The sequence below is a fragment of the Mobula birostris genome, chromosome 4, assembly GCF_030028105.1.
Source record: "Mobula birostris isolate sMobBir1 chromosome 4, sMobBir1.hap1, whole genome shotgun sequence".
NCBI classification, from domain to species: domain Eukaryota; kingdom Metazoa; phylum Chordata; class Chondrichthyes; order Myliobatiformes; family Myliobatidae; genus Mobula; species Mobula birostris.
In genome coordinates, this window is record NC_092373.1 from 127,549,898 (window position 1) to 127,577,404 (window position 27,507).

The following is a 27,507-nucleotide window of genomic DNA, read 5'->3' on the forward strand; positions in this document are numbered from 1 at the left end:
ATATAAGACCACACTTTAATTGTATTCGTGGAACATTCTTCAACTTCAACTCAGCAGATTTATTTCTTACTGGGCAATGAAAACAGAAGCAACATTCATATTTCCAAAGCTTTTGCAATCTCTGCATTTCATTTATGAAAAGGAAAGTAGATTACAGATGGTCAACAGTTTCCTTCTGCATTTCAAATCTATTGCCAAATTCCACTGACTTAATCCAAAGGTAAGTACTTTTGTTAGAGAGTAATTACCAATTTGTTGTCTTTAATCAAATTGCACAATGCAATGAAAACATATCATTTTTGAGAAGATAGTGATCAGAAAGTATACATCAATCTAGTTAATCAATAGTAAAGTTTATATTTAAAAAAATATTCTGGAAGTACTCAGCAGGATTTAGGTAAATGACTTTTCATCAGAACAGTTCTGATGAAAAGTTATTAACATGAAATGTTAATTTTTCAATCACTTTCCTTAGATGCTGCCAGGCCTACTGAGTATTTCTTGTAATTCTTTCTGTATATCAAAATTTCATCATCTGCAGTATTTTGCTTTCAAACAACTTCTAAAGATTACCATGCTGTAAATCATTGACACATTAAAACGAAACATTTGGAACATCTTGTGATCTGCTTACTTGGTACTCACTTTATCACCCACCAAGGCATGTAGGTGCCACATATACAGTAGATGCCACTAAGCACAAGTGATTCCAAATGCTTTAAGAAACAACTAATTTCACTCACGATGCATAAAAAACAAATGGCTTTGTAGCAAGTGATGTTTCACAACTTAAAGGGAAGCAGTTGACTTTATTTTTTTTTAATTGTATTTATTGGATATGAGAGCCATATTTCAACTGTTTCAATTCCCACTTAATCTTGTCTACAGGTTGCTACAGTAAAATATGTCATTCAAAAAATCACAGTTGGGGGAGTGAAGTTATCCACAATAGTTCAGGACCTGATAGATGAAGGTTAATAACTATTCTTGAACATGGTGGTGCAGAACCTAAAGCTCCTGTACCTGTAGAAAAAAAAAGACATTTTAATCTTAATTAACATATTAGTTTTAATTTAGTAAATTCTACAATATCATAAGTTCAGGGTTGACATGGAAACTTCCACAAAACATTTCAGAAAATTTCAATAGCTTTCATTTTTTTTGGATTGTAAAACAAGTAGCATTACATTAAAATATAATCATCAGTTGAGTAAGTCCTGAAGGTCATAGTACAAGGAAGCAATATATAATTCTGGCTTGATTCACATTGGATGCTGTTCAGGTTAGGTGACTTTATGTAATGATTTAATACCATAATTAAAATAACTAACTAAATCATTAGCAGAGCACTTAAAATATATTTCACATACTGCCATTTTTGTTCATTTGTCCTGATGAGGCAGGATTCCTGTCGCTAGACCGATCAATGTTTCTCTTTAGAAATATCAAATATCAGTTTTGTTTAATGATACTTTAAACATACTCTGCACAAAAATGTCAGTGCATTCACTCTGTTTTATTTGATTTAGTAATTATAAGAAAGATAAAAAGTAAACATTTTTTAAACTTTCAAATAATTTTATATACAGTACTTTGAATTATAAGCAATGGTTGGAATATATTGAGTTTTGACTTAACTTGATTTCAAATACTGTACAATTTTTATTAAGTGCATAGAAAGAATAATAGCATCAAATATATTAATATTGTCTTGAGAATTTTCCATAAAGATACATTTGGAGAAGCAAGATAATCAAAAAAATATTGTTTATAGTAGGTGGCATGGTGGAGATACGTCTCTACCAAAGGAGGTGTAACGGACTCTTTCCGTCTGCTAGCCTGTAGGTCACCCTTGGGCAAGGTGCTTAGCCCCTGATCGGGGTGATGTAAAGCCATGAGAGCAGGTGGTGGATGATCATATGAGTAGCTGGTGCATATCACAAGTCCAGGGTATGCAACCAGGAAGACAATCTTTGAAGAGTATTAATAATGGCTGGGGTCACCTATCTTGTAAAGACACTGCCCAGAAGTAGGCAATGGCAAACCTCTTCTGCAGAAAAATTTGCTAGGAATGATCATGGTCAGGAGGCCATGATCACCTATGTCACACAACCTGGCACATAGTAATGCTGATTGTTTATAGATGCCATCAAATGATGAAAAATATGTTCTTACTGTGACGAGAGTACACAAATCGTACTTTTATACTTTGTTGGGGCATGAATAAGATTGAAAAATTAATTTGTGATACGGTGGAATGTTTTCATTCTTTCTAAATCTAAATGGAAAACTGGAAACATCAGTGGCCCTAACACAGGTGACACAAAGAAGAAGTGATAGGAGAGCACTCAGAGGAGCCCCTTGGACTTACGTCTAGTACCCAATAATTGTAACAAATCATTGTAATATTTGAGAAAGAACTCCATAGTATTTGACTCCTTTCACTTGATGATGACAATGTGTAGTTGTTCTTTTGCCTAAATTTAAAAACTCAAGGATTTTACACAGGCTTTTGAAAGTTGTGGGAACAGAGAATACATTCAAAGTACTGATGCACTTGAACAATATCCCTTCATTTATCTGTCCTGCCATAGAAAGCATTTTAACGTCTTGGCTGATAAAATGGTGCAAAGCAAGCTGATCAGACAAACATACTCCATTTTCTCAAACCAGTCTCCTGTTCTACTTTGGACAGGATATCTGCTTTGAAATCAAACTCAGGTTTATTATCACTGCCTTATATGGCATGAAATCTGTTCTTTTGCAGCAGCAGGACAGTACAAAGACACAAAACTACCATAAGTTACAAAATAAATAAATAATGCAAAAATAATGAGGTAGTGTTCATGAATCAGTCAAGAATCTGATGGCAGAGGGGAAGAAGCTGCTCCGGAAATGCTGAGCATGGTCCTATAGACTCCTGTATCTCCTCCTCGATTGTAGTAATGAAAAGAAGGCAAGTCAGGATCCTTAATGATGGATATCATAAACACGTGAATATCTGCAACTGCTGGAAATCCAAAGCAACACATACAAAATGCTGGAGGAACTCAGCAGCATCTATGGAAATGAATTAACAGTTGACATTTTGGGCCGAGACCCTTCTTCAGCACTGAAAAGGAAGGGAGAAAACATTAGAATAAAAAGGTAGGGTGAGCAGAAAGAGGATAGCTCAAAGGTGATAGGTGAAGCCAGGTGGGTGGGAAGATAAAGGGCCGGAGATGAAGGAATCTAATAGGAGATGAGAGCAGACCATAGGAGAAAGGAAAGGGGAGAGGCCCCAATGGAAAGTGATAGGCAGGTGAGAAAAGGTAAAAAAGCCAGAGTGGGGTATAGAAGAAGAAAAGTGGGGGAGGGAAATGTTTTTAATTACTGAAAGGAGAAATCAATATTCATGCCATCAGGTTGGAGGCTACCCAGATGGAATACAAGGCATTGCTCCTCCACCCTGAGGGTGGCCTCATCTTGGCACAGTGGTGGATTCCGCTTCTTTAGCCACTGCCTCTTGGAGCTGTCCTTGATTGAGTCCCTGGTAGAAATGCCTGAGTCTACGACCCAGTGAAGACTCTTACAATCCTGTACATTGGGGTCTCGGTATCAGGCTGTGATGCAAACTACACAGAAGGCTGTCCACTGTACATCTGTACACATCTGTAGAAAAGACGATGCTGGTGGAGTGTTGGGATGAATTCGCTTTTCTCTTAAGCAGGCTGTTTAATTAATAAGGGTCCATGTTGCTTGTATCTTTCTTTCAGCAACTGTAAGGTACAGCAACTGTAATGAAACATTCTGGCAAACTATCTGTTTACTGATGTTTTACAGTCATGTGGGTGAACAAGAAGGCAGCTCTGAAGTCTTGGATGTGTGATGCTTCCAACCATTTCCTGCATTTGAAGAGTGCCACAAAGCTATTTGATTCTACAGATGGCCTTCAAGAGGAACTGAATTTATGCATGAGAATTTGTCAGTATAAAATTCCTGCTGCAGTAATACTTATACCTCCCACTATGCCTAGAAACTGCAGCGTTTCCTAATTTGGTCACCTATTGACATCAACTAAAGTACTGATTAGATTCCATCAGTCACTTGTTTGCAGTTCCACAAGTTTCTAGAGGAAAGTATAGCAATTGTGAATCTGTAAAGAACACTGCTTTGGTTGCATTCACACTTGGATGTTACTAACCAGTGGAAATACAGAAAATAAGCTCTTGAATTGTTCCAGGGTTGGAAGATTGTGCTCCAGGATTAGTGGAGAAGCTGAGGGTTTTCTCTTTGGAACAAAGAACATTGAGACAAAACTTGATGTAAAATTATGATCTGTTTAATTAGAATAACTAAAGGTAGGTGTTCCTATTAGCATAAGTTCAAATACCCAGGCCACAGACTCTGGCAAAACAGTATTACTTTACCCAGAGTAATTTTAGGCTGGAAATTCATTGTAGGGGTTGTTGAAGTATAGTTTATTAGAATCCTCACAAAGATTAATTATTTGTGTAGTTATAGCAATGGAATGGGACTGATGGGGATGCGTTGCTATGGACTAGCATAGACTCAGTGGGTCAAGTAGACTCCTTTTGTATTACAAGTACCTTACAAAGTCATAATACAGAAGCTTTTTGTATGATGAGCAAACTTAGTCCCCTCAACAAATATACCGCTCTAGTAAGCAATCATCTTAGACTTACCTTCTATCAATCTCTTCCTTCAGTATTTCTCATTATGGGTGGGTTCTCTGGCAAAACATGACTTGATAATACTGTCAAAACCGTTGTGACTCTGCAAGAACTCGTTATAGTTCAAAAATGCTTATAGATGGAAGAAAGTACTTTTATCGAATAGCACTTCACTTGCTTTGCTGCACACATCAGAAAACTTTGCTTTACTGAAAGGTGATGTTTGACCTGACAGGGCAAACTAAGCACATACGGCTGGAAAGCTAAAGAAAATATAGACATTTACTTTGAATTAGGCCAAGATTCTAAATGTAAATACCTAAAAGCCTCCTGTCCTATAAACTTTAACATAATTGACTTTGAAGTAGCAGGAGTAGATTGTATTAATATGGAAACATGAAGAAATTGGAAAGACTCTGTACTGTGTAGCTAATTCTCTGATTACTGGTACCAATTCTGTTTCTGTTACTGAGAAATGTGAAATAATTCAGAGCATTAAATGCTGACCTTGACAATGACAACATCTGGGGTACAAGTAAATAAAACCATGAGGTAAGAATTCACATTGATAAGCACTCCAATTACTTCTGTTACTTACATTTTGCACCAGATAATTAAATATGAAATAGCTGAAAACTTGAAACTAAAGTCAATTACATTCTCCAATGAAGAGACTACAAAAATTGATTCTTCATTACAGGCATCAAGTATCAGGTAGTAACAATGTGGAGATGCAAGACTCGAATACTATCACCTCTTATAAACTAAAATCAGGTGGCATAGGTGACATATGGGCTTCACTTCCAGATGAGCTTAATGACTTCTATGCTTGCTTTGACTGTCAAAACATGGAGGGGCCATAGCACCCGATGATCTATGATTTCAGTCTCTGAGGCCGGCGTGCAAGCAGCCCTCAGGAGGGCGGGCCCATGAAAAACATCCAGCCAAGGCAGAGTACCTGTCCAAGTAGTAAAGACCTGTGCTGATCAACTGGAGAGGGTGTTCACTGAGATCTTTAACCTCTTGCTTTGGCATTCTGAGATACCCACCCACTTCAAGCAGGCTTCAATTATACCAGTGCCTAAGAAGAACATGGTAACCTGCCTCAATGACTATTGTCCTGTAGCACTGACATCCACAGTGGTGAAGTGTTTTAGAGTTTGATAATGAAACATATCACTTCCTGCCTGAGGAGTGACTTGGATCCACTCCAATTTGCCTACTGGAGCTGTAGGTCCACAGCAGATGCCACCTCACTGGCTCTTCACTCAATCCTGAAACAGGAAAGATGCAGACATCAGGATGCTCTTTATTGACTACAGCTCAGCACTCAATACCATCATCCTCTCAACACAAATCAAAAATTTCCAATGCTTGGCCTCAATACCTCCTAGAGCAATTGGATCCTCGATTTCCTCACCTGAAGACCCCAAGCAGTTTGGATTGGCAACAACATCTCCTCCACAATCTACATCAGCAAAGGGCGCACCACAAGGCTGTGTGCTTAGCCCCCTGCTCTACTCGCTTTACACTTGTGACTGTGTGGCTAAGCACAGCTCCAATGCCATACTCAAGCTAGCTGACAACACCATTGTCATAGGTCGAATCAAAGGTAGTGATGGATCAGCATACCGGAGGGAAATTTAAAATCTGGATGAGTGATGCCATAACAACAACCTCTTATTCGATGTCAGCAAAACCAAGGAGGTGATTATTGACTTCACAAAAAGAAAACCAGAAGACAATGAGCCAGTCCTCACAGGAGGATCAAAGGTGCAAAGGTCAGTAACTTTAAATTCCTCGGTATTATTACTTTGGAGGACCTGAAGTTTAATTATGAAGAAAACATGGCAGTGCTTCTACTTCCTTAGAAGTTTGCGAAGATTTGGTATGACATCTAAAACTTTGACAAACTTCTATAGACATGTAGTAAAAAGTGTATTGACTAATTGCATCACAGCCTGGTATGGAAACACCAAAATCTTGCACAGATAATCCTACTAAAAGTAGCGGATACGGTCCAGTTCATCACGACAAGAGCAGAAGGCGAGTGGGTGTTCAGTGTTGTCTGCCTGCGTGTGACTGGTTTCTCTCGTGTGCTCGCTTGCTGCTCACAAAGGAAGGCACCTGCGTTCGATCAGTCTCTCCAAGATTTATTGATGTGGTTTGTCGACTGGATTCTGTAGTTCACAGTATGATGTGTTTCTGGTTTCTGATTGCCCCTTTTTTATTGCAATTCAAGCAATTTTGATTGGCGCAAACTGGCTCTACAGTCTGCAGTCAATGAATGACACAGGACGAAATTGAAATGAACTGAGCTGAACTGAATATTCCTGGACTGTTTCAATGACCCTAAGGTTTGATGTTATATTGTGTTTTTCGCTGGGTTTTTTTTGCTATTTACGTAATTTGATCATTTTTTTTTATGCAATGGGAATTTGATTTTCTTTGAATGTGTCCCACGGTCTTCTTTGTTCTGTGGCTGCCTGTGGGAAGACGAACCTCAGGGTTGCATACTGTAGACTTACTTTGATAAGGAGTGTACCCTGAATCTTTGAACCATTGAAATGCTTGGTACAGCGCAAACTCTGCCTGAATACTTAAGATCACCCCCGAGGTAAAGGAGGAAACTGGTGTCTACTTGGCACAAAGCAGTTCTGACAGCTAAAGATTGTCTGGGTTCACCACTGATCTGCCTTATCAGATTGCATAGAAAGCAGCCTGTGCTTACTTTGCATGGGCTGTGCACTGGAATCATGCGACGTGTAACTGGTAGGTGCCCAGTTGGCTGGTTTATCATACTATCACAAGTATAAATAGTGCAGAATAAAGACATTGCCAATAATCTTGGGCCACTATCTATTGACAGCTTGGTTTGCTGTAAGCAGCCATGCACCAGCTGAAGTCTGAAGGACTGGATTTGCTTTTGGTTCTGGTGTAGGACAGAGCTGATGTACAAAGCCAGACAAGTCATGTGTGTACTGTCAATAGCATCTGATCATGGGGCATCTTTGTTTGCTCTCCATCTGCTGATCAGGAGAGGGGGAGAAGGTTGCCCTACTCAAAAATAGCAATTCTTCCAGTACTATGGGAAATTTCTGTGGAGTTATCCTAATTGAAGCGCAAGTATCTCATGTATGCAGAAGCTCCAGCAGAAGGAGACACAAGGAACTACAGATACTGGAATCTGGAGCAAAAAATTCATGATGCAGAGTTTCAACCCAAAATATCAACAATCCCGTTCCCCTGTGTAGATATGAGCTTCTTATCAACCCCCTTGCTTGCATTCTCTTCTTCCTTTTTAAGTATTTTGTTCTCCTCCCTTTACCCTTAATTTAATTGCCAGTCATATGTTTACAGGAGGGATGACTACCAATGCGTGGAAGCACTGACTTGTGAAAAACCCTTGAGGTTGACCTGAAGTCACATCAGTTTCCTTCAACTGTGAAATGTCACGAGTGATTATTAGTTGGAATGGTGAGCTCCAAAACAGGAGCTTGGCCACCAAATTGAAACCCCAAGATGATTATCCAGCATCCATCTTCTCTGCGTAGTTCGAACGTAGTTCGTAATTCTGTTCTATAAATATGGCATCCATCACAGAGCAGCTCACAGCCAGTGCGTACACAATGAATTTTCCCCATATTGCACCATTGGCATTCTGCAAACTTCCTGTGCAGAAATTGGCTCTCTTGTCTTCTGCTTTATAAAAGTAGCTACATTTCACCTAAGTGTATTTAATTGATTGAAAAACCTTTAAGGTGTCCTTTTTCACTAATCATTTTTCAGAATGGCAGGCGGTGACTAGTGGGGTACCGCAAGGCTCAGTGCTGGGACCCCAGTTGTTTACAATATATATTAATGACTTGGATGAGGGAATTAAATGCAGCATCTCCAAGTTAGCGGATGACACGAAGCTGGGTGGCAGTGTTAGCTGTGAGGAGGATGCTAAGAGGATGCAGGGTGACTTGGATAGGTTGGGTGAGTGGGCAAATTCATGGCAGATGCAATTTAATGTGGATAAATGTGAAGTTATCCACTTTGGTGGCAAAAATAGGAAAACAGATTATTATCTGAATGGTGGCTGATTAGGAAAAGGGGAGGTGCAACGTGACCTGGGTGCCATTATACACCAGTCATTGAAAGTGGGCATGCAGGTACAGCGGGCGGTGAAAAAGGCGAATGGTATGCTGGCATTTATAGCGAGAGGATTTGGGTACAGGAGCAGGGAGGTACTACTGCAGTTGTACAAGGCCTTGGTGAGACCACACCTGGAGTATTGTGTGCAGTTTTGGTCCCCTAATCTGAGGAAAGACATCCTTGCCATAGAGGGAGTACAGAGAAGGTTCACCAGATTGATTCCTGGGATGGCAGGACTTTCATATGAAGAAAGACTGGATGAACTGGGCTTGTACTCGTTGGAATTTAGAAGATTGAGGGGGGATCTGATTGAAACGTATAAGATCCTAAAGGGATTGGACAGGCTAGATGCAGGAAGATTGTTCCCGATGTTGGGGAAGTCCAGAACGAGGGGTCACAGTTTGAGGATAGAGGGGAAGCCTTTTAGGACCGAGATTAGGAAAAACTTCTTCACACAGGGAGTGGTGAATCTGTGGAATTCTCTGCCACAGGAAACAGTTGAGGCCAGTTCATTGGCTATATTTAAGAGGGAGTTAGATATGTCCCTTGTGGCTACGGGGGTCAGGGGGTATGGAGGGAAGGCTGGGGCGGTGTTCTGAGTTGGATGATCAGCCATGATCATAATAAATGGCGGTGCAGGCTCGAAGGGCCGAATGGCCTACTCCTGCACCTATTTTCTATGTTTTTATGTTTCTATGCTATACAGAAAAGTTCATGCCTTCTCTTTACGTGAAAATTATATCTTTAAATTTGCCCATAACTTTTTTCATTTGAAGTAATCTAGTCTGCACATATGTTTCTAACCAATAAACCATTTTTTAATATCTGGTTATATATTTACTCAACAATTTGCTTCCTTATGGTCCGTGTTTGAAATGTTAAACAGGCTATATAGTACCAGAGAATATGCTAAGACACCCACATTATTAAATCAATATTTTTTTAATGGGAAGTCTTAGCGATATGGCCATTACAACTTATTTTAAGCTAGACCAGTGCTAGCCAATGCATTAGCCAGTAGACATAAGGATAATTGGCGATGCAGATCTGACTAATTACATTTCAAATAAATAAACAAAAAAGTGACTTGAAAGCACCCTTCTGAGACATGTTAATTCAATGTTTATAATCACACAATGTAAGCATGTGCACATTAATCTTTTTTATACATTGGTAAGACGAAAAGCAAAGTAGGCAAGTACTTTTTAACCGCAGAGTCCTATGCCTCCAAGGTTATTAAATGATGGTCGATATTTTTCAAGTAAATATGCCTGCGAAAAATATTTACCCAAACTGCTTGAGTACATAAGATGGTTTCTACTAAAATTAGTCTACATGGCTAAACTGGTGTTTCCATAGCCATACCTGTGGCTAGTCAAAATTTTCAATTGGTCACTAGTGGGCTGGATGCTTAATAAATGTTGCCTCTCCAAAAAAATATTTCATGCACAGGTAAACAGATGGCACCCAGCTTCATCACACTTACACCCATCTTGACACATCCACTGCCTCCATTAGTAGAAGCATCAAAGGTTATGCGGAGAAGTCAGGAGAATGGGGTTGAGAGTGAAAATAAATCAGCCATGATTGAAAGGCAGAACAGACTCATTCTGGTTCGCTATCTTATGGTCTGATGGTCACAATGTTTGTCTGGCAGTTACTGTGAGAGGAGCACAATTTCCTCAAAAAGAAACCGTTGGACATGGAAGCCGTTGTCTTTATTCCCAATGAAAATTAATTCCCTGTCCCTGAATCTTTCTCTCCTTATCCACTATCTGAGGCAGAACAGGACACTTTGTTGACTTTATGAAAGCGAAGCAGTGTTAATGTTTCAAAGTATACACTTAAAATGAGTACCCTTTTTTGTCTTTCCACTGATGCTGCCTGACTTGCTGACTGTTTCCAGCACTTTCTGCTCTTATTGTTCATTTCTAGCATTGGTAGTTGTTTTTCTTTCTTTTTCCATGGTTTGCAGATTGACATCCTCTTTGGCTCTAAGTCGAATTTCAGCCTGATGTTCCTCTGCATAACCTCCTACTTGGGCAAAACTTTGCCATCTCTGTCTGTCATTTCTTCAACAGATTCTGGTGATACCATACAACATTGAGCTTATTCTGCAATCAGAATGCTCTCTCAGATGGCCTCCCCACACTGAACTCATCCAGTTTTGTCCTAACTGGCACCATCCTATTTTCCCATCTTTCTAATCTCAATAATGTGGCTGACAAGAGCTCAATTTTAAAATTCCAAGCTATTGGATTTGGGTTCAAAACAAGATGTGCTGCTCCTTCATGTGCCACCAACAACCCCACCTCCCACCCCTCCCCGCACACACACATCCACACGTGTTCTCCATATTTCCATTAATCTTTTATAACCCTAGAAGTCTACTTTTTTATTTTATTTTGTTGTATTTAGACATACAACGCAAAATAGGCCCTCACAGTCTTACGATCCACACCACCCAGCAATCCATGACAAACCCAATTTAACCCTAGTCTAACAACAGGAATTCTGCAGATGCTGGAAATTCAAGCAACACACATCAAAGTTGCTGGTGAACGCAGCAGGCCAGGCAGCATCTGTAGGAAGAGGTGCAGTCGACGTTTCAGGCCTTCCTTCAGTTAGTCCTGACGAAGGGTCTCGGCTTGAAATGTCGACTGCACCTCTTCCTACAGATGCTGCTTGGCCTGCTGCGTTCACCAGCAACTTTGATGTGTGTTGCTTAACCCTAGTCTAATTACGGGACAATTTACAACGACCAGTTAACCTGCCCGTTATGTCTTTGGACTGTGGGAGGAACCCAGAGCACTCGGGGAAAACCCACGCATTCCACAGAGAGAACATACAGAGGCTACTTACAGATGGCATCAGAAATGAACCTCAGACTCCAACACTCTGAGCTGTAATAGAGTCGTACTAACCGCTATGTAACCATGGTGCCCAATTGGGACAAATTCCTCAGTCCTATGGCTGAACTGCTAGGCAAAGCCATCTGTGGTTGGCAACTAAGCCTTGAGCAGTCAGTGCTCAGACTCTACCCCCTCAACTGGCCTAACAGCTCTTCATGTTTAGAAGCTGTTTTCATCATCATGTGTATAACTGATATCCAGAGACATTTAAAACAGTAGAAATAATTGTTTTAAAATTCAAAAATAAAAGATTCATTTAACAGATGTAACTTAACTTTAAAAGTCACTATTAACTAAGATAAAGAAAATCCCCAAATGACTTACTTACCCGAGGTGGCATTGCACAGAGGTTCGTTCAAAGCAACCCTTTTTTTTTCATATGTGCTATCCAAAAAAATTTGGCTTTCCATTCTGATGGTTGCATCCCGAGATAGCTGGTGCCAAGATTCTCAAGCAACTACAATGCATCAGTTCCAAAGTGCTCGGAAACACTCGCCCACCTTTGCAGACAACCTCGCAAATGCAGACTGCAAATAGAATTCTAAGAGTTATCTGCACGATGAGGCGGCACAGGAGGAAATAAACAAGGGACATGATCCAATACAGTGAACCATCTCACACAGCGCACGTGGCAGTGTGCGCATTCGTCTCTCACATTGTGTGAGTTGAGCCTCTCAAAACAAAGTGATTTCTCATGGCAGGCTATGAACATTTTACAAAGTATGAAGTAATTTGGACTACCTATTATTGTAAGGTAGGTGGAGCCAGCATTGTTTTTGAATCGAGCTATTGTTGCCCAAGTAAACACGAGGGAGCATAGTTTTAAGGTGCCTGGAAGTAAGTACCGAGGGGATGTCGGGGTAAGTTTTTCACACAGAGAGTGGCGGGTATGTGGAATACACAAAGGTGGTAGAAGGCGGATACAATAGGGTCTTTGAAGAGACTCTTAGATAGGTACATGGAGCTTACAAAAATAGAGGATTATGCAGTAGGGAAATTCTAGGCAGCTTCCAGAGTAGGTTACATGGTCAGCAGAACATTGTGGGCTGAAGGGCCTGCAATGTGCTGTAGATTTTCAATGTTCTATGTTCCAAGCATTCCCTAAATCTGAGATTAAGTTGAATAATAAGGAACTGAATGGACTAATGTTTGTCATTTGCTTTCTCCGAGAGGTATCAGCAAATTTGCTGATTTGAGTCTGTAGTGCAAGTGTACATCCCCCTGGCACTAGATATTCAGGATAAATCTGCCTCATGGCACCCACAAGGACTGCAATATTTCCATTTCTATCTGCATGGTGAATAGGGAATAGAAAGGTGCTTTACTTATAATGAATGATAGAACAGTGTCAATGCTTTCAGAAACATTAGGCCAACAGTTCGATCCATTCAGACTGCAGATTAAAACCCAACCTGTACCCAACCCAACCAAACCACAAACAATCCTAATCATGAGCATTCATCGCTTTTTTCATATCTAATCCAAAAGTATAAACAGAGGTGTGGAATAAAGACGTGCTGTGCAGCACATACTTACGATTGTGAAAAAAGAACAAACATAATATTAAGCAAGTCATCCTGACCTAGATAAAATACTGAGCCAAGCGGGCACAGCACAGTCCAAGCAGAACATACACAGTCTGAGCTGGACAAATATATTGGGCCTAGTTGAGTTGGGGTTTCATGAGAGAGAGGAATCTGTTTGCACCAACCATTGGTGCCTTTTAAATTATTGAAATAAAAGTTCTTATTTGACAAATGTCACCCAATTACAACAGCCTATGCTTAGCTGTTTGATTACATTCCATCCTGGACCATGTTTGCTGACACAGCGATCCTTGCTCCTTTGTTCTTTGTTTCTGGCAACCATTCCATCTCACTTTAGAGACAGCAGAACATCAGAATCAGATCTAATATCGCTGCCATATGCCGTAAACTGTGTTGTTTCACAGCTAGATTTCAGTAGGAGTTTGAGAAGAATTGGTATGTCACCAATGATACTCGCAAGTTTCTACAACCGTACCGTGGAGTGCATTCTAACTGGCTGTGTCGCAATCTGGTACGGAGGGGCCACCGTACAGGATCAGAAAAAGCTGCAGGAAGTTGCAAACAGCCAGCTCCATCACGGACACGAGCCCCACCAGCATTCAGAAGACCTCAAAAAGGCGGCATCTATCATTAAGGACCCCCATCACCTGGGCAATGCCCTCTTCTCATTGCTACCATCAAGGAGGTGATACAGGAGCTTGAAGACACACACTCAAAGTTTCAGGGACAGTTTTTTTCCCCTCCACCATCATTAGCAAGTTTATAGATGGCATTTGAGCTGTGCCTAGCCACACAGTCGTGAGGGTGGAGCAGTGGTGTGCCAGCATTGATTATCAGCGAGGAGGAGGTATTATTTCTGATCTGTACAGACTGTGGTCTCCTGGTGAGGAAGTCAAGAATCCAGTTGCAGGGGGAGGTGCAGAGGCCCAGATTTTGGAGCTTGTTGACTAGAACTGTGGTTATGATTGTGTTGAACACTGAGATGTAATCGATAAACAGTAGCTTGATGTAGTTTTTACATTCTAGTGATCCAAGACTGAACAGAGAGCAGTGATATTACATGCATTGCAGACCTATTGTGGTGAAAGGCAAACTGCAGTGACTCCAAGTCCCTGCTGAGGCAGGAGTTGATTCTAGCCATGACCAACCTCTCAAAGCACTTCATCACAGTAGATGTGAGTGCCACAGGGTGATAGTTGCTGAGGCCACTCAGCCTGTTCTTCTTGAGCACTGGTATGATTGTCGCCCTCTTGAAGCAGGTAGGAAACTCCATCTGCGGCAGTGAGAGACTGAAGATGTCCTTGAACACTACCACCGGTTGGTTAGCACAGGTTTTCAGTGCCCTACCAGATACACCACCAGCGCCTGACACTTTGCAAGGGGTCACGCTCTTAAAAGATGTTCTGACGTCAGCCCCCAAGACACAGATCACAGGGTGACCAGATGTCGCAGGGATTCACACAGGTGTAGCATTTTTCTCATTTTTCTCCCTTTCAAGCTCATCTGGGAGTGAAGCATCACAGCCGTTGGTGATGTTAGGTTTCACTTTGTAGGAAGTAATTGCCTGCAAACTCTGCCAGAGCTGATGCTTCCGATTCTGCCTCTAACCTGAATTCAAACTGATTTTTCACTCTCAAAGTAGCCTTCCATAGGTTGTACCTGGACTTCTTTTATAATTTGTGTCCACGATGAGATTTTGTCCCAGAAAGGCCAACTGGTGAGTGCAGTGCCTCATCCTGAAAGACTGCAATCTTGTTAACTGTCTATGAGGCTGAAACAAGAGTGTTATCTAAGAACCAATGGTTGAAGAAGAAACATTGACGTTCTTAGAGAGGACAGTACCTTCATATTCCACAAAGTCAGTGGAACTCTCCTGGGATCAGGCAGACCAACGAGCAGTTCATCTGGTTTGACCTAACTTGTCCAACTGCTATCAAACCTTTTAGACATCCACTAACTCCAGATAATCAAATCTCGTGTTGTAACACTCAGCTCCCTGTGATCTCCTGGATATCAGCTCTTTATTTACACTGAATAGCATTATGCTTCTACAGGAGATTAATCAATTCTCGGGAGCCCTCCCTGTTCTGAAAAGAAATTTCTCCTGGTTAACTGTGATCTGCTCTTGAGTAGCGATCCTTTATTCTTTCATAGAAGCTCTAACTCCAAGGTTTTAGTGAGTAGGGCTTTCTTTGGCCCAACCCAAGACTGCACAGAAGCCTTTGTGCAGTTTTACTCTGACCCGCTATAGAAACAGAAGTCTGTTTCATTAATTGTTGTAAACTAGAAATGCTAATACCCTGATGATAAAATTAGATGTGTCCTGTCAAATTCTTGTACTGACACAAACTGAGCTGGAAGTTGTTATTATTCTCTGGAAAGGAAAGTCAATTTCCAGTTGCATAATGTTGGGATTAAATTCAGACAATTTCTAGGGAATAGATTTTACTCAGCTTCAAACCCTAGCACACAAATAAGATTAATAAAAGAGCATACAACCCTTCCTTAGTTAATAATTTAGATTTTTTTTAATTCGAAGAGTTAAATCAGACCAAAGTTTTATGCAGAATTGGCATATCTGTATATAACACTATAAAATATTATAACATAAAGAAAGCCATTTGGCCCGTCATAGTATACCAATCCTATATAAGAAAGTCATCAAATCAGACTCCCTTTTTTCCCACAGCCTTCTAGATATTTACTTTTCAAAGGCATGCCTAATTTCCATTTGAGGGATACTATTGAATCTGTTTCCACCATCGTTTCAGGCAATACTTTCCAGATCATAACAACTCACTGTGTAAAAAACTCTCCTCATCTGGTTCTTTTGCCAATTGTAGACCATTGGTTATAGTCCAATTTACAATAAACTGCATATGTCTTTTCTGACTTCTACTCAGCAGACCACCCAGACTGATCCTGAACATGGGTTTAATCTTTATTTTGGAACTTCTGACCGTAGGAAAAGGGAACACTGTCCCTTCAACTTCTTCCACGTAATTCACTGCAGGCCTCTCGGGAAAACTTACCTGACTCTCTAAGAACAGATTATCAATAGTTTCTTCAAAAGAACGATTTATTCCAATGAAAGGAAGCAATGGCATTTATAGAGATAAACAAAATAATAAATAACTATTATTCCTAGTTATCAACAGGCCCACTCATTTACAAAATCACTGTTTTTGTCTAAATGATCCCAGCATTTAGTTAAAAGTGACATCTTACACTAACAGAAACTCATCCTAATTTAAAACACACCACTTTAATGTAACTTCCTTAAATGGACAAAATTACAAAAAAAGGGCTATTTATTGGAGAAAGAATGTGAAACAATACTGACCCAAGGGGATCATGGGCAAGTTTACTCTTTCAGTTTTGCAAACAGGGTGGTAATTCCTAAGTATCCTGAAGAGATACCAAGAATTGCTTGTTAAACAGACCCTGAGGCAGGTACCTTGGCAATTAATGAATCATGCCTTTAAAATGAGAGCTGGCAGTTTAATGGAAATGTTTCAGTTGTTCCAGTTAGAAATGGAACGATATCCGCAAAACAAATTCACTCTCAGCTCACCAGTCATACAGTTGAGAAAGTGAGTTTGCATAAGGGCTCAAGCAAAGATTTTTAAACCTGTTTATCAAAAGCCCATTTGGCATGTTGAACCTAGCAGACTCAGGCTGGAAGCCGGCTCCTTTAGAATTACACTTCATTTTCTTCCCTTGGAGAAATGATCAGCTTGTCGGGATCAGGGTGGTGAAAGACGCTGTACTCATTGAATTCCTGGGCTTCCCATAAACAAAATTAGATCTGGTATACGCACTACTGTAACCTTTTTTAAAAGATCAAAGCAAGCAAAAATAATTGAACCACAGGATTACTTGGGCCAGAAACACCAAACCCATTTGAGAGATGAACTGGAAGATCATTGGCACTTCGCCTAACCTGAAGAACGATAACAAGCAACTCCAACATTTATTCTCCTCCTGTGACCTTGTATCTGTGAATTAAGGGCTCGGTCTGTTTCATATCATCTGGTTGGCCAGGAATTCTTCTCCACCTGCACAGCAGAACTCTCAGAATTTTCATCTTGACTTCATAACTTATGGAGAATGTACATATTGTTTGTGCTGGCTTTGACACACCAGATTGTGCTCACATGCAATCCCATACAATCCTTACAGTATCATGGCTCCCTAGAATCCATGTTCCTGAACGCTCCCATCCTGCAGCTCTACAAGTTGAGCATCCCCCAGCAGTGCTGAAATTCGAAATTAGACAACGTCAGCATTTATTGCTCGTACCTAATCATCCTTGAGCAGCTGATAGTGTTCCTCCTGTTTGACAATGATACTATATATTTCTAAGTAAGAGTAGTGTGTGACCTGGAAGGAAACCTTCAAGACATGGGGTTTGTCATACTGCTGTTGCCCTTGTCCTTGCTGGCGGTAAAGTTACGGGATGGAGGTACCATCAAAGTAGCCAAGGTGAGTAACTACAGTATACTTTGTCAGTGATACATCCTGCAGCCATTGTGCTCCAGTGGTGGAGGGAGTGGATATAGCTTATTGCTGTCCAATCCTTTGTTTCACTAGTTTTAAATGTACCTGAAAATCACCGATATGTAAAAAGGTGATTTTTAAATGACCACTCTGGCTCCCCTCTTTCCTCTTCTCCTCACCTGCCTACCACCACCCCCTGGTGTCCATCCTCTTTCTCTTTCTCCCATGGTCCACTCTCCTCCCTTATCAGGCTCCCTCTTATTCAGTCCTTTACTTTTTCCACCTCTCACCTCCCAGCTTCTCACCTCATCCCACCTACATTCCCCCTCACTGGCTTCACCTATCATCTTCAAGCTTGTGCTCCTTCCCCTCTTCCCCCCCCCCCCACGTTGTTATTCTGGCTTCTTCCCCCTTCCTTTCCAGCCTCGGCCCAGAACATGGACTGTTTCTTCCCCTTCATAGATGCAGCCTGACCTGCTGAGTTCCTCCAGCACCTTGTATGTGTTACACTGGATTTCTGCAGAATCTCTTGTGTTTCTGATATTTAAAAAGGGTTTGAATGATTACAACTAATTACAAAAATAAGAATTATTCAAAAATTATTTGAATTAAATATACATTAAATCAGAAAAGTGATAAATAAAACTACAGTATACAAAGTAAACCTGAATTTATCCAGTGAAGATGAAGGATGCCAGATATATTCCTAAGTCATATCTTGAAGAAGAGTCTATTGTTGAACTGAATCGCTTCTTGGGCACCAATCTTAACAGGCGGAAAGCTGAGGGGCCAGATGCAGTGCGATACAGAATCACTGAACATGGTGCTGAGTCAGACAGTGAAGTGGGGGGAGAAAAATGAACTGCAAATTCCACACTGTTATGTACAATTACAGAAGTCAAGAGGGTGGAAGGTCAACAATGCAACCCATTATGGTGCTTGAGCTGGCTGTTACACTGAGATGCTGATGACAGGATATAGGAGACAGAAGGTTAAAACAGAAAATGTCTGCAAGCATATTTGGAAGATAAGTAGGATTAATGTTTTATGTTAATTATAATTTGATTTATTAGAAATGTTATTGTTCCTGAATTGCTGGTTGAATCCACTGCTGAGTAGATCACCCACCGATGTAGCTTGTGCATGAAATTAGATCACGATCCCCGTGTGAAAGTATAATTTCACCAGACAATGTGTCACATATGTACAGCGGTAAATGAACATTAATGTACTTTTAAGTGCTGCAAGTATGGAAAGTCCCAGCAAAGTTGGGAGACAAGGATTATTTAGTTTGGTCTAGTGGTGCATTTCCAGGATTTACCAAATAATCCATCTCACATTTCAACCACAGGTCTACCCAGACAGAACACAGGGGGAAACCCAGCCTTTGGTGTTTCGTTTTAACAGCCATAATGTAGCAAGAACTATAATTTACAAAATCATACTGACAAATTCTTGAAGTGGTACTGCCACTTTAGTATGAATTAAAAACTTTTCATCTTTCACTTCAAACTTAGTGGAGACTGGGAAAGATATGTGGAACTTAAGAGTGACTAAAAGAAAGGTTGGGACAGTGAAGTCTGAGCAACTAATGCATTGTAGGTATTCCAAACATGAGAAAACCTGCAGATGTTGGAAATCCAAAAATAACACACACACAAAATGCTGGAGGAACTCAACAGGTCAGGCAGCAACTATGGAAAAGAATAAACAGTCGATGTTTCAGGCTGAAACACTTCTTCGGGACTGGAAAGAAAGAGAAGGTGGGGAGAGGGAAGGAAGTACAAAGTAGTAGGTGATAGGGGAAACTGAGAGAAGTGGTGGGGATGAAGTAAAGGGCTGGGAAGTGGATGGGTGAAAGGGATAACGGGCTGGAGAAGGGGGAATGTGATAGGAGAGGACAGAAGACCATGGAATAAAGAGAAGAAGGAGAAGCACCAGAAGGAGGTGATGGGCGGGTAAGAAGTAAGATGAGAGAGGGAACAGAAATGGGGAATGGTGAAGGAGACAAGGAGACAAGGAGAATCGCTTGCACGACATTCTGAAGTGGGAGGGTGACCAGCCAGATGTCGTGGTGCACATCGGTACCAATGACATAGCAAGGAAGAGTGAGGAGGTCCTGGAGGGTGAGTATAGAGAGCTTGGTAGGAAGTTGAAAAGCAGGACCTCAAGGATGGTAATCTCAGGATTGCTACCTGTGCTATGTGCCAGTGAGGGTAAGAATAGGATGCTCTGGAGGATGAACAAGTGGCTGAGGAACTGGTGTTGGGGGCAGGGTTTCAGATTTCAGGATCATTGGGACCTCTTCTGGGGCAGGTGGGACCTGTACAAGAGAAACGGGTTACACTTGAACTACAGGGGGACCAATATCCTCTCAGGGAGGTTTGTTAGTGCTATTGGGGAAGCTTTAAACTAGTTTTGCAGGGGGATGGGAACCAGAGTGCCAGAGCTGACAGTGTGGCTGGGGTGAAAATAAATGATGTTAAAAGTTCAAGCAAATCCGCTAATAGAAAGGTTGTGAGTGGTGGTAAAAATCTTCTGAGGTGTATATATTTCAATGCTAGGAGTATTGCGGGGAAGGTGGATGAGTTGAGGGTGTGGATTGACACGTGGAATTATGATGTTATAGCAATTAGTGAAACTTGGCTACAGGAGGGGCAGGACTGGCAGCTTAATATTCCAGGGTTCCGATGTTTCAGATGTGATCGAGGCAGAGGAACGAAAGGTGGGGGAGTAGCATTGCTTGTTGGGAAAAATATTACAGCAGTGCTCAGGCAGGACAGATTAGAGGGCTTGTCTACTGAGTCCTTATGGGTGGAGCTGAGAAACAGGAAAGTTATGGCCACATTAGTGGGATTGTATTACAGACCACCCAATAGTCAACAAGACTTGGAAGAGCAAATCTGCAGAGAGATAGCAGGCAACTGCAGGAAACATAAAGTTGTGGTGGTAGGGGATTTTAATTTTCCATATATTGATTGGGACTCCCATACTGTTACGGGTCTAGATGGTTTAGAGTTTGTAAAATGTGTTCAGGAAAGTTTTCTAAATCAATATATAGAGGGACCAACTAGAGGGGATGCTATATTGGATCTCCTGTTAGGAAACGAGTTAGGACAAGTGACGGAAGTCTGTGTAGGGGAGCACTTTGGTTCCAGTGATCATAACACCATTAGTTTCAACTTGATCATAGACAAGGATAGATCTGGTCCTAGGGTTGAGGTTCTGAACTGGAAGAAGGCCAAATTTGAAGAAATGAGAAAAGATCTAAAAAGCATGGATTGGGACAGGTTGTTCTCTGGCAAAGGTGTCATTGGTAGGTGGGAAGCCCTCAAAGGAGAAATTTTGAGAGTGCAGAGTTTGTATGTTCCTGCCAGGATTAAAGGCAAAGTGAATAGGAATAAGGAACCTTGGTTCTCAAGGGATATTGCAACTCTGATAAAGAAGAAGAGGGAGTTGTATGACATGTATAGGAAACAGGGAGTAAATAAGGTGCTTGAGGAGTATAAGAAGTGCAAGAAAATACTTAAGAAAGAAATCAGGAGGGCTAAAAGAAGACATGAGGTTGCCTTGGCAGTCAAAGTGAAGGATAATCCAAAGAGCTTTTACAGGTATATTAAGAGCAAAAGGATTGTAAGGGATAAAATTGGTCTGCTTGAAGATCAGAGTGGTCAGCTATGTGCGGAGCCAAAGGAAATGGGGGAGATCTTAAATAGATTTTTTGCGTCTGTATTTACTAAGGAAACTGGCATGAAGTCTATGGAATTAAGGGAAACAAGTAGTGAGATCATGGAAACTGTACAGATTGAAAAGGAGGAGGAGCTTGCTGTCTTGAGGAAAATTAAAGTGGATAAATCCCCAGGACCTGACAGGGTGTTCCCTCGGACCTTGAAGGAGACTAGTATTGAAATTGCAGGGGCCCTGGAAGAAATATTTAAAATGTCGCTGTCTACAGGTGAGGTGCCGGAGGATTGGAGAGTGGCTCATGTTGTTCCGTTGTTTAAAAAAGGATCGAAAAGTAATCCGGGAAGTTATAGGCCGGTAAGTTTAATGTCGGTAGTAGGTAAGTTATTGGAGGGAGTACTAAGAGACAGAATCGACAAGCATTTGGATAGACAGGGACTTATCAGGGAGAGTCAACATGGTAGTGGTAGGTCATGTTTGACCAATCTATTGGAGTTTTTTGAGGAGGTTACCAGGAAAGTGGATGAAGGGAAGGCAGTGGATATTGTCTACATGGACTTCAGTAAGGCCTTTGACAAGGTCCCGCGTGAGAGGTTAGTTAGGAAAATTCAGTCGCTAGGTATACATGGAGAGGTGGTAAATTGGATTAGACATTGGCTCAATGAAGCCAAAGAGTGGTAGTAGAGAATTGCTTCTCCGAGTGGAGGCCTGTGACTAGTGGTGTGCCACAGGGATCAGTGCTGGGTCCATTGTTATTTGTCATCTATATCAATGATCTGGATGATAATATGGTAAATTGGATCAGCAAATTTGCTGATGATACAAAGATTGGAGGTGTAGTAGACAGTGAGGAAGGTTTTCAGAGCCTGCAGAGGGACTTGGACCAGCTGGAAAAATGGGCTGAAAAATGGCAGATGGCGTTTAATACAGGCACGTGTGAGGTATTGCACGTTGGAAGGACAAACCAAGGTAGACCATACAGGGTTAATGGTAAGGCACTGAGGAGTGCAATAGAACAGAGGGATCTGGGAATACAGATACAAAATTCCCTAAAAGTGGCGTCACAGGTAGATAGGGTCGTAAAGAGAGCTTTTGGTACATTGGCCTTTATTAATCAAAGTATTGAGTATAAGAGCTGGAATGTTATGATGAGGTTGTATAAAGCATTGGTGAGGCCGAATCTGGAGTATTGTGTTCAGTTTTGGACACCAAATTACAGGAAGGATATAAATAAGGTTGAAAGAGTGCAGAGAAAGTTTACAAGGATGTTGCCGGGACTTGAGAAACTCAGTTACAAAGAAAGGTTGTATAGGTTAGGACCTTATTCACTGGAGCGTAGAAGAATGAGGGGAGATTTGATAGAGGTATATAAAATTATGATGGGTATAGATAGAGTGAATGCAAGCAGGCTTTTTCCACTGAGGCAAGGGGAGAAAAAAACCAGAGGACATGGGTTAAGGGTGAGGGGGGGGGAGTTTAAAGGGAACATTGGGGGGGGGGCTTCTTCACACAGAGTGGTGAGAGTATGGAATGAGCTGCCAGACGAGGTGGTAAATGTGGGTTCTTTTTTAACATTTAAGAATAAATTGGACAGATACATGGATGGCAAGTGTATGGAGGGATATGATCCGTGTGCAGGTCAGTGGGACTAGGCAGAAAATGGTTCAGCACAGCCAAGAAGGGCCAAAAGGCCTGTTTCTGCGCTGTAGTTTTTTCTATGGTTCTATGAGAGGGGAGGGGCAATGCTGCCACGTCAGTCCACGGCCTCCTCTACTGCCGCGATGAGGCCACACTCAGGTTGGTGGATCAACACCTTGTAGCCTCCAACCTGATGGTATAAACAACGATTTCTCAAACTTCCAGTAATTACCAGCCCTCCTTCACCATTCCCCATTCCTGTTTCCCTCCCTCACCTTATGTCCCTACCTGCCCATCACCTCCCTCTGGTGCTCCTCCTCTTTCCCTTTCTTCCATGGTCTTCTATTCTCTCCTATCAGATTCCCCTTCTCCAGCCCTTTATTTCTTTCACCAATCATCTTCTCAGCTCTTTACTACACTGTCGTCTCCTCTCCTGGTTTCCCCTATCACCTACCACCTTGTACTTCTTCCTCCCCTCCCCCCACCTTCCTACTCTGACTTCTCTTTCATTCTAATCCTGATAAAGGGTCCCGACCCAAAACATTGACTGTTTACTTTTTTCCACAGATACTGCCTGGCCTGCTGCCTCCCTTCAGCATTTTGTGTGTGCTGCATTGTAGGTATTTTTAGTTTAGGAACATACTATTAGAGAAACATTCATGGGAGACATAAGGGCAGAAAAGGTAAATTTCATTGCCATTTAGAATGTTCAATAAATTGGGTGCCAATTATTCCAAGCGGGCACAGCAAAGGTAAGATTATAATAATTACATGAATAAATGCATTTATCTCTATTATAGGGAGTATACATTCTTGTACAATTTTTCAGAATCAGGTTTAATATCACTGGTATATGTCATGAAATTTGTTGTCTTAGCTGCAGCAGTACAATGCAATACATAATAATAGAGAGAAAATATGAAGTACAGTAGATATATATATATAATAGCAGTGCAAAAATAGAAATAAAAGGTAGTGAGATAGTGCTCATGGGCTCAAGGTCCATTCAGAAATCAGATGGCAGAAGGGAAGAAGCTGTTCCTGAATCATTGAGTGTGTACTCTTGATGGTAGCAATGAGAACAGGGCATGTCCTGGGTGATTAGGGTCCTCAAAGATGGATGCTGCCTTTTTTGGAGGCATCGCTCCTTGAAGACATCCTGGATACTACAGAGTCTCATGTCCATAATGGAGCTGGCAACTAACATTTTGTCTCTTTTGTTCTCAGGGTCTGGACACCGACCAATATAAGCTACTGGATCTCTTTTATATTCTCAGCACGTAAACTTGTTCAAAAAGCTACGACTAGAAACTCTGTAAATGCCGACACAAAATGGTATGAATGCATTTATGCTATTTCTTCAGATCTCCTCTGGATCTTCTCATACATTTATATTGGAAGATTCCCCCATTCTCTTACTTTGCTGTGGTCCCTGTCTTATATATATTTACTGAGGTAGCCTCCACTGATTCACTGGGGAGAGAATTCCACAGATTCACCACTCTCTGGGAAAAGCAGTTCCTCCTCATCTCAATCCTAAATCTATTCTCCCAAATGTTGAGGCTATGTCCCCTAGTTCTAGACTCACCTATCACTGGAAAAAACTAAAATTTTGAAGCCACATGCAAGATGATGTTGCTTTGATCATTTGTATATTTATGGGGAGTTTATTCCATTTTGGTCCTGTATTCTGAAATTATTAACAACTAATAGTGATGATTCCACATCATGGAATGATTTGGAGATTTACCTTTTGATAATGTACATTCAACCAGTAATGAACAGTATTTGTATGACAAAAAAACAGTCTGGCAATCCATGAAGGGGTTAAACAGTCGATGTTTTAACTCAACCCCTCATCAAGAATGGAAAGCAAAAGGCAGAAGCCATAATTAGGTGGAAAGAGGAGGAGCAGTACAAGCTGGCAGCTGATAGGTGATACCAGGAGAGGGGAATGGTGAGGGGGAGATGCAGAAGCTAGGAAAAGGCTGAAGAAGAAGGAATCTAACAGGAGTGAACAATAAACCATGGACAGAAGTGTAGGAGGAGGGGAACTAAATGGGGGTGATGGACAGGTGAAGAGAACAGAAGGGGTGAGAGTGTAACCATGATGGACAATGGATACAGAGAGAGAAAGGGGAGGGGGAGTAATTACCAGAAGATAGAGAAATCGATGTTCATGCCATCAGGATGAAGGCTACACAGACAGAATATGAGGTGTTGTTCCTCCATCCTGATCTTGGCCTCATTGTGGCAGTGGACTGACATGTTAGATGTGAATGGCATGCCAAATTGAAATAGGTAGCCACTGGGAGTTCCTACCTTTTGCGGCAGACAAAGTGAAGGTGCCTGATGTAGTGGTTCCCTGTCTATTGAAGCAGAGAGAGATAAGGTGCTTGATGAAGCGGTCCCATTCCAATTCGACACGCCATTCACATTCTAATATATCTGTCCATGGCCTCCTCTACTGCCATGATGAGGCCAAATTCAGGTTGGAGAAGCAGCACCTCTTATTCCATTTGAGTAGCTTCCAACATGATGGCATGAACATTGGCTTCTCCAACTTCTGATTTACTCCCCCTTGCCCCTTCTCTCTTTTTTTTTAAATTTTCTATTCTGGTTATCCTCTCGCCCCATCTCTTCTCCTCATATGCTGATCTACTCTCTCTGGTTCCCCTCCTCCACCTCCTTTCTTCTATAGCCCACTGTCCTCTCTCATTAGATTCCATATTTTTCAGCCTTTTTATATTTGCCACCTGTCACCTCCCAGCTTCTTACTTCATCCACCTCCCCTTCACACCTACCTTCCTACTCACCTGGTCTCACCTGTCACCTGCCAGCTTCTACTCCTTCCCCTCCCCTACCTTCTTATTCTGGTTTCTGCCCCTTTCCTTTCTAGCCCTGATGAAGGCTCTCAGCCTGAAACAGTGACTGTTTATTTCCCTTTCATAGATGCAGCCTGACCTGCTGAGTTCCTCCAGCATTTTATGTGTCTTGTTCAAGATTATCAGTATCTGCAAATCTCTTGTGTTTCTGATAACTTATGTAAAACAGTATGCAAAACAGAACGGGGGGAAAGTGTAAACGGCCGATGTCAAATTGGTGACTGAAATGAGATGCAGGGTATTTACAATAGGTTCGGAGAGGAACTTAAAAAGAAGAAATAAAAAAGGTAAAGTGATATCAAGAAAGGGAGCCCAGCACCTAAAATGAAAGAGTCTAAAAATACTCCAAAGGCGTGCAAACAGAAATAAGGCTAGAAAGGAGAGATTCAGCCAGAGATCATGAAGGAAAACTATGTATGGTAGCAGACTGAGGTACTAAATGCATATTTAATGTGTGCCTTCACCAAAGAAGATGATGCTGCTACAGCTTCAGAAAAAAAAAGTGTATTAAATTTCAATATGACTAATAAGAAATAAACAGGATACATATAGCAAAAATGACCTGCTGAAGCGTTTGAAACGTCGACTGTACTTGTTTTCTATAGATGCAGCCTGGCCTGCTGAGTTCCTCCAGCATTTTGTGTGTGTTGCTCAGATTTCTAGCATCTGCAGATTTTCTCTTGTTTGTGATAACAAAAATGCCAGCAAGTTGCACTTCAAGTGGAAAAAGTTACCTCGTCAAGATAGGATGCATCATAGATTGTGAAGGAAAGTATGGAAGGGAATTGTAGAGACCATGGCCATAGTCTTCCAAACATCCAAAGTTAGGTCTGGGGTACTGACTGAGGACTGGACAAATTGAAACTGTTACATTTTGTTCAAAAAAATGGTGTAGGGAAAAATTGAGAAACTACAGATCAGTCAGCTTAACTACGGTGATGGAGAAGAATGAGGTGCAATAACCAAGGAGAAATTTTTGATTCCCTCACACAAGAATAGTTTGATCCCAGAAAATCAGCATGGATTTGTTCAAATCTTGTCTAACTAACTTGAAAGAGCTTTTTGATGATGTAACAGAGAGGCTCAACAAGGAAATTTGGTCGTTGTGGCTGGTTTGCATTAGTTTCCAAAAGGCTTTTGAGAAGATACCACAGGTTTTTTTTTTTGCGTGATCAAGATTTAAGAACACGTAGCAGCAAAAGTGATTGTAGTAGTATCGTTTCACTTCAGCAAAAGTACATTCAGACCTATGGAGTTGAAGTAAGGAGGACAGCATAATCACATTTCAAGACCAGACTATTTAGTTGCAAGTGGAAATTAATGCAAAATAAAAGAAGTGAGGTAACAGAATAAGTGCAGAAAAAATATTTGTTTTTTAATGAGTTGACGAGAATTCTCCTAATCTTCTGCCATATAATTTATAGAAACCTCAAGAAAAACAATATAAACAAATCTAAATCATCTTCTCCAGATGGCTGCAGAGTCTTATTTATTTGTAGTACATGACATTTATTGTCACTCTCTAATT

At 41.1% G+C, this 27,507-nt stretch overlaps 1 long non-coding RNA gene across 1 annotated transcript in view; it reads right to left on the minus strand.

The window, feature by feature from the left end:
* Positions 1-478: 478 nt before the first annotated feature.
* LOC140196019 (uncharacterized) overlaps positions 479-27,507 on the minus strand; it is a 109,280-nt gene continuing 82,251 nt past the window's right edge. The window contains exon 3 of the long non-coding RNA XR_011885595.1: positions 479-1,023. This is a non-coding gene — a long non-coding RNA (uncharacterized lncRNA). The remainder of the gene's footprint in view (positions 1,024-27,507) is intronic.